Here is a 13391-nt window from a genome sequence, read left to right on the forward strand (position 1 = left end):
TAATATGTTTTGTTTGTTTTTCTAAACCCTCCTCCAGTGAGAAAACAGAATTAAAGCACTTGAAGTAGAATTTAACAAAGCTCTAGGACCAAGGATAGACCTTGGAGGTCCAGTACCAAGAGAGAGGATGGCCCAGAGGCTGGAGCTGCAGGGAGAGGGGGAGGCCGGGCCTCAGCTCCACCAAAAGCTTCTTTGGGTGGGAAGTCAGTGGTGCTGTACCTCATGGAAGAGCGCTCTACAGTGCAAGGCACTGAAAGGTTAACAGCTTCAAGGACCTCCAATACACCAGGGTACATATAAGAGATGCATAATACTGCTAAGTCATCTGCTTGTGACCCAGCTATTTTAAAAAAAAGTGTAGAAATGATTTCGTTACAAATTCTTTACCTAAAGATGTCCTTTTGTCTGCTCATGGATATTTTCTTTGAGGAGATTATTCATGGAGCAAGGTTCTAAAATAAAAATTGAGGAGGATGGAGCAAAGCTGGGCTTTGGTGAATACATCCAAACCCTAGATACATTGCAAACAATCTGAGCCTGTTCCCAAGCAACTCCCAAGTAGAAAATAGGCACAACTGTTCCGAACAGTTCTTTCCTACAAATTGTTTGCCTACCTGTAGGGTGTTCACCAGAGCCAGGCAGAATTAAGGGGGGTCAACAATGAGTTGTTGACCTCAGCTTGCTTTGGATCTGGCCTGTAATGAGAGCTATAGTCACACCATGCTTCAAATTTCAAGCAGTTTGATGTGGCCTTTTACAGGGAAAAAGAAATGGTTAGAATTTTTATTACAATAAGAAAATGCAATTTTTCATTCTCTCCTCATTTCAGAAGGTCTGAAGGGATTTTACTCAACTTCCTCTTCTACCTTCAGGCAGAGACCAAATCTGAGAAATTGCAGCCCAATTTTGGAAAGTTCTCAGCATGTGCAAATAGGGGCTCATGATGGGAAGCTGCCGGTCAACACACTTTGTTGTCAGGAGCGCTTCTGGGAAGTCGCTGCAGACCAGGTGCCCCCCTCAGCCCTGATTCTTCCTGGTTCCTATCCATCGATCAGAAAATGTTTCTGACCAAAATGATGGGAGGTTTTGCCCTGTTGGGACCGAGATGGATAGAGGTAGGTAGGCAAGATCCAGCCTTGTGTAGATGGGAGTTATTTACCAGCTGCTAGAGTGCAATGTTCAGTGAAAAAATGTAATCTTTGTGTTGCTCAAAGCATGGCAAGGTGAAACCTAGACTTCCCATTTATTTGGAGGGCTTTGTGGCTGATCTTATCAGACCCAGACAAAGCTGCAGGGGAGGCTCAGGAATGACATCCGAATTCAGGGTTCCTGTCTTTGGCAAAGTCTTATGACCTAGGACAGGCCGTAGCCTGGACCTTTGATACAAGACTTGACAGAGTTGGCATTGATTTGTTTTTGAAGTATTCAGTGTTTGGTGGAGTGCGGTGTCCTTACCAAGAGCAAATGTCAGCCGTATGAGCATCTGAATGCAGTTGGTATTCTTTTCAAGCCTGATTTAGACACCCATGTTAGACGTCTTGGCAAAATACGCAAGCAGTATGGAAAAAAAGTCCGTAGAACTGGAAAAAAACTGCTGTAAATTTGCTGTTGTTACATCCACTGATTTGGAAAACCCAGCGCGAAGGCGCGATCGAAAAAAATGGCAGAAAATGTCTCGTAGCCGTCGGCAGGCACTGGAGCTCCTCAGCGGAGGCTGTGTTGGGAGCACGGCAGCAACCGTGCATGACTCCCTCGGCCAGGGAAAACAGCGGCGCAGCGGTGCTTGGGGAGAGGTGAGCTCTTTGCCATTGGTGTCGGGTGCTGGTGCTTCAGTCTCTCACTTGGCTATAGATACCTAGCCCTAATTCGGGATCCTGCTCTGCTCCAGGCAGAGCTGGAGGAGACAGAAGGCGTGAATGGACAGCCAAGACAGAGCGCAGCCAAGGGACTGGCTTGGCTCTGGAAGGCAAAACGCAAGCTGAGCCATTGGAGCCGGCTGTACACAGATGAGAAGGAAAATGCACAAAGTGATAAATAACTTTGCTCAGGCCGCCAGAAAGGGCTGCCAGAACATTCTCGCTTGGCTATGCTCTGACTTGGCTCGCCCTCCGCCGGCCCCCCTCCTGCGCAGACAAAGAGCCGGGCCAGAGCCACGCATGCATCTTGGGGACGGGGACGGCTCACCCCGGCCCCAGGCTGCCCGGCCACCTCTGCCTGCCCCGCATCCCTCTGTCCCGAGCCTGGCCGGCACCCAGCGGGAAGGCACGGCAATGGGAGCTGGAGGCCTCCTGCTAGGCTCACTTCTTGCTGGGGGAGGCCCAGCCTGACTCCCAGCCTCCAGCGTTGGCGAGCCGGACTGCCTCCGCTGCCCTACGGCAACTGGAGCAGCGCGTCCTCCCATGGGGCCCACCAATCTTGGTACTGAGCCGGAGGGGAAGGAGAGGTGTATCTTTGCGAGGGTTTATCAGGGGAGATGACAGACACTCGTCTGCCCTTCTCAGTTTTGGCTGGCAGCTCCAGCTTGAGGGAAGCTATTGTTGCAGTATTTCCAGCGTCTCATTGCCTTTTTGATCTGTGATGCACGTTGAACATATGTCTTTGTTTAGTTGCCCATTATTTAACCTAGATATCCTCCCCCCCCCCCCCAAGAGATTACTGTGAATTCATGGCATACAAATGGTTTAGTTTATCATTTTCCAATATAGATTGTCTTGCACTTGTGTATAGTGAAAATAATTTGTTGTCAAGTTATCCAGTTACCACTTCATTTTATATGCTCCATAATGAGCTATTTGTAATGATCCATATTTGCAAGAAGTCTAAATAACCCAAATATTGCCATCTCACTACAGATAACTACTAAAGATTTCCAACAGCACTGAATCATACTGATCCCTGGGAGAGCTATGTACACATTTTTATAGAAACAGTTTGCTACCAGAAAATCCCTTCTCAAGAGTATCCGCTTTGCTATTGAAACCCTATAGACTTTGGGAAAACTTCCCATTAAAAAATATAGAAATATATTTCAATTTGAGTGAAAAATATAATTTTATTGGATTTTTTTGTTGTTGTTGTTGTTCCAAGTTACGTTTCTTTTCCTTTTTTTCCTTCTTACTATCACATATTCTTTTTCCAATGGGTACATCTTTCCATGGGATGCTCCTCATGGCAGTATCATCTGAAGCTTACACGGCATGTCGTTATGCTAGCCTCAGGTGGTTTCTCCTGTCCATTAAAATGTCTACTGCTCTAATTAGTACACATTCACCCCAGACTTGTTCCCCCCGCCCCCAAATGCCCAGAGGTCCCTATAGTCACCCAAAGGAGATGGGTGCTCAAGGAGGTGGTTCATCCCACCCGAGATCCAAGTGGACCTCACCTGTAGCTGCCTCACCTCATGGCAGCTTAGGCAAGATATTATTCTCCTACTTAAATGAGGCCCTGAATTAGGCAGATCCCTTAGGTACCCGGGATGACTGAGACTGAACCTGGCTCAGGCACTTCTTTTGTTCGTTTGTTTGGTGGCAAACCATTTCGCTGCAGTGCAAACAGGAGCCCCAAGCCCTGTTCCTGATGCTTTAGCATCTATTTTCTAATCAGTCAGTCTGATGTGGTAGCTGCCCTTGGGGATTTAAAATGTAAGTTATTTCTACTGTTATTTTATGGCATGACTTGGCATGAGGTGGCATACCCATTTGGCTTGGACGAGGCACCAGTGACTTGGCTGGGCTGACAGACTATAGTCGGAGACTAATGACTGGCTGCATACTGCTAGGAGGAACCCCCTGGGGTGGCAGGGGGACTGCTGCCAGCTCTGCTCTGAATTAACATCTTCACTGAAGAGCAGGCGGCTGGGGAAAGAAGGGCAAAGAACGGCGAAAAGCCGTGCCTTCAAGCTGCCGAGAAATCGGTCTCTCAGAAATAGCTGGGATGGGTTGTTTGGGTTGATCAAATGGGCAAATAACCAGGACCCTGTGCTGTTCCCTGGTGAGCTTTTATCATTGGAGATAGACACAAACGTGAGAAGTTGTGAGCAGCATTGAAACTGAGCTGAAATTGTTTGCACACAGAAATGGTCTTAAGGCACGGGATATTTATCATGTGAGCTGCTAGCTGCAAGTTCTGCGCCTTCCTAAGAGAAATGATGAGCTTAGGTAAAGATATCACTGCTCTGCAGGGTCTCCAACTGCTAAAGTGAGGCTGCAGAATAAATGGGGTCTCCTACAGTAGTAAAGAGACAATGTGTTGTTTGTTTTTTTTTTTCGGGAGCTGTTTGGAAGCAGCTCTGTGGTGGATGAACTCCTGAGAAAAAATCCCAAGTGAAAGAAGAGCAAGAGGTTAACACAAGATAAATTCTGAACATGAGACTTCTGGTTTTCTAGCTCTTTTACAACTACTGCATGTCCAACCTTGTAGTAAAAAAAAAAAAAAAAAAAAAAAAAAAAAGTAATGCTTTGTACAATTAGAATAACATTGTTTTTCTTCTTTAACCTTGAGTGGGTTTTTGAAGGAATTCGGATAACTCTGGAAAGCACCAGGAATGCTGTATTTTTTTTTTCTTTTGAATATTTCTGAAACCAGAAATGCTTTAAAGGGTTTGACTTTGCAGAATACATCATTATTCAATTCTCTGAAACATGGGTCTGGTTCCTCGTCTTTTGAAATTGCTGTTGTCTATTGTGTGGGGTTTTTTGTTTATTTTTTTTTCTTCTATTTCTTGGTCAGAGCAGGCGCAGATATTACAATCAAATTATGTAATTTGGTGCTGGAGGGGGACCTGGTCCTCCAAGGGTTGGCTCTGGGAAACCTGGTCAACGTTTTTAGAGAGTAGTAAATGGCAATAAAAATGGGCATAGGAGACAAAGCAGAAATCTCCTGTTCTCTTATAAGCTATGCAGTGCTGGCATGCAGCACGAGTTCAGGGGTGTTGTAGGTTTTTTGGGCATCGGTGTGGTCAGACAGGAAAGCAAACACTGGTTGGAAGCATACCCATGAAGAGCTATGAGGAGGACTCTTGGCTTGATGCAGGAGGCAGTGCAAATCCATGCTGACCTATTGCAATGTGGTAGCCTGGAAATTTGGACTCTTTTTGTAATTTTGCTCCTTGTTTCTTCTCTGCCTGTGGTCAAGTTGCTCCAGTCCTCCAGAGCCATGGTTATCTCTGCCCTTTATTTGCACTTTCTCACCAGGGAGGGTTCCAAAACTATGTGTTTGTTTAGGGTTGATAGCGTCATTGTGATTTCTCTGTGAGAGATGTGGGGTTAAGGATGCTGTAACCCCCACTTGTTTCCCAATACTTCCTTAGGAGGACAGGTTCTGCAGGTGGGATAAAGGAGAGAGCAGTTCTGGGCTATCATCTATCCCCCTGCTTGTATTTTAAAAGTGTGACCTTGCTTTATCTTGACTACATTTACAGGCAGATGTGCAGTTGACACCATCCCTGTTAAAACAAATGTGGGTGTAATTGATATATCAAATTGCACTTGTTTAGTAAAATCACTACAAAATAATGCCCTGAGCAATAGATAGCAGCATGAACTGGGGTAGCCCTGAAGTGATGTGAAATAACCATGGCAATGGTTAGGGATTCGGGGCTGTTGCCGTGGCTACTAGCCGTCTGACTTGCCGTCGCAGTGCAAGAGCATTCGCCAGGAGAAGACTCATTGCGGAGACTCCCACATGACAGCAGTGCTCTCTGCCAAACCTCCCTCCTCCCCACGGCACCGAAACGAGGCAGACGTCAAACTGTTACTATCGTCAATTCTTGCAGCATGGCCCAACTGGTAAATTAGATTCTCAGATGTCATTAGAAGGGGTATCTGAAGACATGGTTGTAAGTTTTCACATAGGCTGCTTTTTCTCTCCACCAAAAAAAAGTTTTTTAATGAAAGGATTGGGTGTCTATAAGAGAAAAAATAATCTGCTTTATCTAAAAAATTTTCCAAAAGATAAACTATCCCAAACTGAAGTGTTTTAACTGAAAGCCTTGGTATGTGTTCTGCAAAACAGCACTGTGGTGCCTTTTAGGAGTTCGGGTTGAGCGTTCGCCTATTTCATGTGGATCAGAGTGGGTGATGCAAGGAGCAATCCCAGCACACCCCAAGACCCAGCAGTGCTATATTTCCACCATCAAAGGGCTCCTCTTGATGTAATCCCCAGAAAGAAAAAGTCCAGTATGCCGTGGTCATTCAGTAATACTGATGCTTCTGGTCTTTCTCCACTCTTTGTTCAAGACACCTACCTGGAAGGCTGTTAGCAGAAAGGCTCTCATAGCATAACCTGCAAATAAAGTCCTTTGGATGTCGTTGCCTTGGAAGTGTCACAGTGAACCCACCTGTATCGCTAGCTACTCTTGAAAATCCAGACCAGGATATTTCACAGCATATTTGAAAGGACTTTCCTTCCAAGAAGAAGACAGCAATGCTTTGGACAACTGCTTCAAAGATTTCCTAGTGTGATCCTTGTAGAGATGAAGTTGAAATAATTTTACATGTGCATCATTGCAGAGATTAAGTTGAATGTGGTTAATTTACATGTGCATCATTGCAGCTATAAAGCCTCACAAAACCACAGGGTTGCGGTTCTCAACTGACATTTTAGGGATCCAAAAGGAAGGATAGAACAGCAAAGTGTCTTAGCATCCAAAACTTTGCACCATGGATGCCAGTGTTGTGCTTTTGCTGTTCTGCTAGTTTGCGAACTGTGTGTATACCACTATAGAGCCGTGTCCCAGCACTGGGATGGACAGAATTTGGAAAGAAATGCCACCAGCTCGTGGGCAGCTGCAGGGCGGTTGTAGGAAGGAGCAATGGTTTTCAGCCTTCCCCTCTGACTGCTGCTGTGGAGGCATGTGACGGAGGTGCTCCCTGGCCTGAGCGAGGCTGAAGGGGCTGTCTGGCACGGCGACAGCAACAGCAGGAGGGGGCTGTGAGAAAGCCCCAAGACTAGCAGGTCGTCGGCATCTCTGCACATCTACGTGCAGCTCCGCAGCATGCCCCATATGGGAGACAAAGGACGGTGAGTAAATTCAGATGACTCACCGAGGTGGGACAGGATGGAGAGGCTAATCCCTGTCAGCTCCTACAGAGCACAAAAAGGCACATCCAAAACAAGCACATCATCACCAACCTCCGAGGAGTCCAGGAGACGTGAGGAGACCTCGATAGCTGGCGTCTCATTCTCAGCATCCTCAGAAGGGATCCTGGGCCGGCCACCTGGAGACAAGCATCTTGGTGCCAGTGAGTATTCGGGGTATGTGAGCGCAAGGGAAATCGTTCTGATTCTAAAATAAGATCTTCTCTCCTGCCTATAAGGCCCCGTGTTGAACTTCGTCGCATCATTGCAACATTATTTCCAACACCAGTTTAACAAGGAAAAAATAGTTCAGGACCCCGCTTCCATCCCGACGTGAGTCAGTGCTGTGTGTACACAACAGCGTGCAGCCTTGGTCACATCCAGCGGGGCATCCACTCTGGCACAGGGGGAGTGAAGAAGATGTGGTAGCAGGACAGAGCAGCCCCCAGCCCTTCAAGCAGCCACGAGGAGGTGCGAAGGTGAGAGATGCTAAGCCTGAGCTCAGTGCTTGGTCCCAGCACTGGCCCCGCCAGAGAGAGCCAGGATGCAAGGGGTGGTCTCTGCTGCAGCAAAGTGCATGTTATTTGGAGCTGGAGAAGGGGAAAAGGAAGCCTGGGTGTAGATTTGTGGTGTTTTACAGTTGAATCAAAGCATAACGCAGCTCTCCCCTTGCCCTGCCTCCCCTCCTCCTTTAATGTCCCTTAATACATAAAAATAAAGATCCTTTATGCGAATAAAAGCAGAAGGCGCCTCCCCTAAGTGTGTTTTAAAAAAGCCAAAAATAGTCCCAAAGTCTCAACCAAAAGCGAGCATAGCCAGGATTTCTGTGGAAAATGTCTGTAGCTGGAGGGGGCGGGGGGCAGGGACTCAAACAGGGGCTGCCTGGGTGTTTTGCCGTGCCCCCAGCCCCGCTGCCCCCCGTGCCCCACCACCTCGCCACGGCGTGGGGCTGGCCCTGCAGGGACTCAGTTTCGGGTCCCCCCCGGGAGGCAGCAGAGCCTCTGCCGTGGGCTTCCCTGTCCTTCGTCTGACAGTTCTTGGCAGCTCTGGCGCAACGTGTTGTTAACAGCAGTCCTCCTAATTAATGGGGAACATGTGTGTGTTGCAGAAACCTTTTTTTTTTTTCTTTTTTTCTCTTATTCTTCTGTTTGGTGGAAATACCGTAAAACTGTTTATATCCACTATAAAAGGGGGGGGGTTGAGGGTTACTATCTTCCTAACCCAAAGGTTTCCTTTACCTCAGATCAACCCATTTTGGGAACAGGCACTTCTCTAATCCCTGGGTGTCTTTTCCTAAATGCTTTCACACATCTGCACCCCTCTGTCCTGCATTCCTGCCATACCATCATCTTGTCCTAATGAGAAGTAGCAGCCTTCAGCCCTGCCAAGTTCCTTCTTTTTTTTTTTTTTTTTTTTTAAGACAAAATCCTGTTTATCAAAAAGAATTTCAGAAGTTTGTTGATTTTTTTTCCATTCATTAACTTAAATTTTTGCAAAAAAAAAAAAAAAAAAAAAGAAACTTTTGCTTTCCCAACTGTTTTCCCTTCTTGAGTAATAAGAAAACACATGTTTATATACCATCTGCCACCAGCATGTTGTACAGATGAGCTGGCAGGCTCATATCTTCAGTTCACCTCTAGCTCAAAAATAAGGGTCCCCTGTCATAGGTGATCTGCTAAATCCTCTGCCACAGCCGCAGGTACAAAGACTGGGGGTTGGTACAGGAGCAAGCACCAGGAGGGGAGAGCAAAATGATGCCTACATCTGTCCTCAGCTGGGGCTGAGCACCGAGAGTGTTAACTGAGCCCTGTGCAATGCCAAAGGCTCCAGCTCCTTGCGAACATGCTAGTGCCCAGAAGATGTACTGAGATAATCTGCTCCTAATGAGTCGGACCTGGCAGCCCTGCAAGCTGTGCTCTTATGCAGAGAATACATAGCCAAGCCATCTCTTGTAGGCACACCTCAACAAGGACCACTTTCAGACCTCCCTGGGTAAGTAATGATGATACGGAGCACACCTACAATAACGTGCAAGGCTCTTCTTTGAGACTCGAGCTAAACTGTCACCTGCAGGAATCCTTTCACACAGATAAATAAGCCTGAATCTAGCCCCTTTGAAGGGGGAACTCCTGTTCCCATTTTACCAACATTAAAATAGAAGGAGAGAGAGTAATAAAAGTATTGCTGGTGGAGAAAGCCATAATGCACACCAGCCCTTTGAAGTCTCCCACCGCTGGGACAAGGGGAAGCTGCTCACATTCTGGATTTCCCCAAGACCTGTAGAGGCTTTCGCAGTCTTGCGTGCATGGTTGGCATCTTATCTCCATCCTGTCTCATCTCCTGCCTGCCTGCCTTCCTCTGATACCCTCCAATACTGGACCATCATCCTGCAATGGGCTCTTCTGCAGCTGTTATGGTGTGGAAGGCTGAGGGCTCAACAGACAGCACAAGGGCTGCACAGTTGTGCTTTGGGCTTCTCCAAAGGTTGTGTGCATGCATTGGTAACTAGGAAAAAAATACTGGCATATCCTGACAAGTCTGGCAGGAAATGTTACCCTAGCCCAAATCCAGGTTCCCAAATGTGTTTGCTGAAAGTCCTGGGAGACTGGGTATCAACAAAGAGCAGCTGTCCAGTCTCTTCTAGGGAAGGATGATTGTGAACATGTACCTGGGAATTACCTGCTCCAAGTAAGTGGAAGTGACTTCTTCCAGCTAGGCTTTGAACCTTGACTGCTGTGGGAAGGCTTTTGGAGATGTATAGAATGCATAGGAGGAGGGCAGAATGATGAATAGTGATCAGTATGTCATTTTGGCTTAGGGCAATGTTAAATCTTAATTTTTCCAGGAGAATGTTATTTCTGGTGGTTTTGGTGTTTTGCATTAAAGAACAAGCTCTGAAATTCCACAGATAACGCATTTTCCTACATTTGCCCCAAAAGGGGGAAAAAGAGAAGGCCATTCCTGAAACATTGTCCTTTGTTTCTTGTGGAAGACAGCACAAAATTTGAGACCAAAGCATCAAATGTTTCACTTCTCATCAAACGCATGGAAATGTCATTTTTTCCAGGTCTACCAGAGCCGCAAATATGTTCACATAAGCTGATACTACCAGTACAGTTAATGGACCAGATCCACAGCCAGCATTAGTTGGCATTGCCCCGTGGTATACTTGTTACCTTAGCAGCTTGCCAACCCTAGTATCATTTTCCAGATGATTTGTATGGAACTATGACAATTTATATCCGCTGAGGATCTAGCCAACCCGACTGACACCCACCCGGGAGGACTTGGTTTTGCAGAGCTTTCCCCATATCATATAAACCAATCTGGAGGAATGGCTAAAATGTCTCACCTTTATGTCACCATCAGCATCCTCATGCCATTTCTCTCTGTGGCAATGCATTGAGATGCATTGTGATTTGGTGACACAGAATCAGTAAGGTTGGAAAGACCTCCAAGATCATCTGGTCCAACTGACCCTTACTATCAATGTCACCCACTAAACCATGTCCCTAAGCACCACATCCAACCTTTCCTTGAACACCCCCAGCGTGGCAAAGCTCCACTGCAAGGGAGCAGGCTGGAGAAGCTGCACTGGAGGAGCACGGCAGCGGTGTTTCGTTTTGCAGGACAAACACGGAAAGGAAGACAAGGGAGCAAATGGATGAAACGAGAAGAATCCCTAAGATGAAAGAAGAGATGGGGTCATTTCTGAATGACTATAACAGACCTTGACTGATGTTACTGATCTGTGACAACCTTGAAATTCTATAGACACTGTTTTTTCCCCACAGCCTGCCAAGACCTTGCTGACACATCCAGCATAAAAAAAGAAGCAGCGTACGCTATATCCTGAGAGGTTTCTGGATAATCCTCTTCTAGCATGTTTAATGCTTCAGCATGCGCATGCAGGGGGTTCCATCTTTTTCTGTTCCTTGAGGAACAAGTTAGTCCTTATGCCTGCCATTTGGTTTTGTCTTGTCCCTCATTCAGCACTCCCTTCCCCAGAGCAGCCAGCTTGTATTTGCATATGTCTGTGTACATTTCTAAAAGATATCCCCTCATTAGGATAACCCACTCTTTTCGGGACACTGGTGTCTAAGCTAACCATGTTGCCATCTTCAGGTAACACAAACTCCATCTGCTTTTAGACGAACAAGCCCATGCTCTGTTGTAGGGCTGGAAATTAGAGTAATATGAATAAGGATAATGCCCAGAGCCAAGCTGAGGTACACCCCAAAGGTGGGGAGCCACCCCAAATCCACACATTTGGGACTTTCCCAAGTTTGAGGGGGTATCAGGCTGTGTATGTCGGCTATGTACATTGCTGACTTCTCATCCCCATCCCACCTGGGCCTGCCTGGCTCCTCTGCAGCCCCGCAGGGCTCTGCTGTCTGCCCTAAGCACGCACTGCCCGGGCTGTGCTCTAGTGTTTGTCCCTCCAAGTCTTTGTTCTGGCTTGTTTTGGCCATGTTTGCAGCTGCACACACTATGTTGTTTTTTTTTTATTATTATTATTATTATTTTATTTTATTTTTGGCTGGATGCTGGCTTTGAACTCCACGTTGCCTTTCGACTTCAATTCTCTTGACAAATGGCTCTCTTAGATCCGTGCCTCCCCGTAGCCCCTCTCTGTTTCTTTCCCTCTTGGATCTTAACCACGCTTTGGGCTGCAACCAGGAGCTTTGACAGACATCTTCAAAGCAACCTGTTTTGGTCTTCAGCTTGAGATGGGTTGTAAGTTATTCTGTGGCTAGCCTTCGTCGTGCAATCTCTGCTGTAGAGCACATCACTTACACGTTTCTTCTTTGTGGGTAGAGAAAAAGGCATTCCTCTGATTTCTGGCCTGCAGTATCGGTGCTAGCTTTTCTCCCTGCCAAGTAGCACCTCAGGACTAGCAGCTGTCAGACATAAGGCTGTCTGTCTGACTCGTCCTACAGATAGCCTATAGCTTTCTAGGTAGAGCGTGGAGTACTATAAAAGCTTTCCATATTTTTAGTACTTCAGTGCTGGTGAAATATCCAACAGCTTTGTTCAGCCACCAACTACAACTTCTTTCTTTCCTTTTTTTTTCTTTATATTTTTTTTTTCTTGTGTTCAGCAATCACCCAACACTTGCACAAGCTTTAGAGAAACCAGCCTCAGATACACCTGCTTCCAAGAGGAACAGCAGCTCTTCTTTTGAAAATGTAGGTGCAGGGACACATCTCATCTGGACCTGATTAGGGTGCTGTGGAGAGGGTCACACCTGGCATTAATAAAAGGAGAAAGGAGCAGGGAGAAGGGTCTTGGAATACCTGTGTGACCTCTAATAAAGGAGGGAGGTAGGGATAGAGGCAGATGTTTTCCAGGAAAAGGCTGAGGGATGGTGCTATGACAGAGGAGCTTTTCTGAAAGCATCCATGAATCAGTGCTGAAGGAGGCTGCAGTTAGTAGCAGAATGTTGTCTTCCTAAACTATATGAGTAAAGCGTGGGGATGAGGTCTTCAGAAAGACATCTGCTTTTTTTCAGTTAGATGAGAGAAGATACAGAGGGAGGCTGGAAGATGTAGAGAATCGGAAGCAGGGGCTCTTCTGTGGTGTCTGATCAGTGCAAGTCTAGGCTTCAGGCTGAGCCTCACTGGGAGATCTGTGGGCAAAGCACTTTGGGAGGCTTTTGTAGGGGAGACCTAAGTGACTGTTGGCACAAGAGCCTGCAGGAGAAATTGGGGAATAACAGGAGACATGAGAAAACTAGGGTGTGTATCTTAATACATTACAGCTAGGAGCTAAGCACTAGGAGGATACTATTGAGGCACCTGACTGTGTCTGCCTGAGGAAGTGGTGCTGGAGCTGGGCTCCCAGTGCTTCTCATCAGCCCCGGGGTAAATTGAGCTGTCTCATTCCCCACGCTTAGAGGCAAACTTGGCAGACAGGCAGGAAGGGTGAGAATTGCAGCAGCTCTACAAGTTCTGGAAAACAAGTGACCTGGGAGAAGGGAAACTTCTAAGCGTCTGAAAGCGTATGGGATTGCTGATTCTCTTCCATGAGACCAATCCAAATCTTCTTGGTTTGTAAGCTCTACTTGACCTACCCAAAAAAAGGGGTGGGGAGGCAACCGACCCAAATCCACAGTGCTTCAAGTGGCCATGTAATAACACATCCCAAGTGAGTTCACCATGGGATTGCAGAGGACTTAATAACGTAGAATAGCTCACAATGCTCAAGTGACTCACTGCCTTTGCTATACATGTATAAGCTCACCATGTCGAGTAGGAGAGATGTACCACCAAAAAACTCCAATACATTCTGTTTCTTTGAAATATCCCTGCTAC

General features: G+C 46.6%; 1 long non-coding RNA gene across 1 annotated transcript in view; it reads left to right on the plus strand.

The window, feature by feature from the left end:
• The window catches only part of LOC311437395, a 152017-nt gene that overhangs the window by 41749 nt on the left and 96877 nt on the right, over positions 1–13391 (plus strand). The gene's annotated exons all lie outside the window — the stretch shown is intronic.

Source organism: Aythya ferina (assembly GCF_964211825.1).
Source record: "Aythya ferina genome assembly, chromosome: 5".
In the NCBI taxonomy this organism is placed as follows: domain Eukaryota; kingdom Metazoa; phylum Chordata; class Aves; order Anseriformes; family Anatidae; genus Aythya; species Aythya ferina.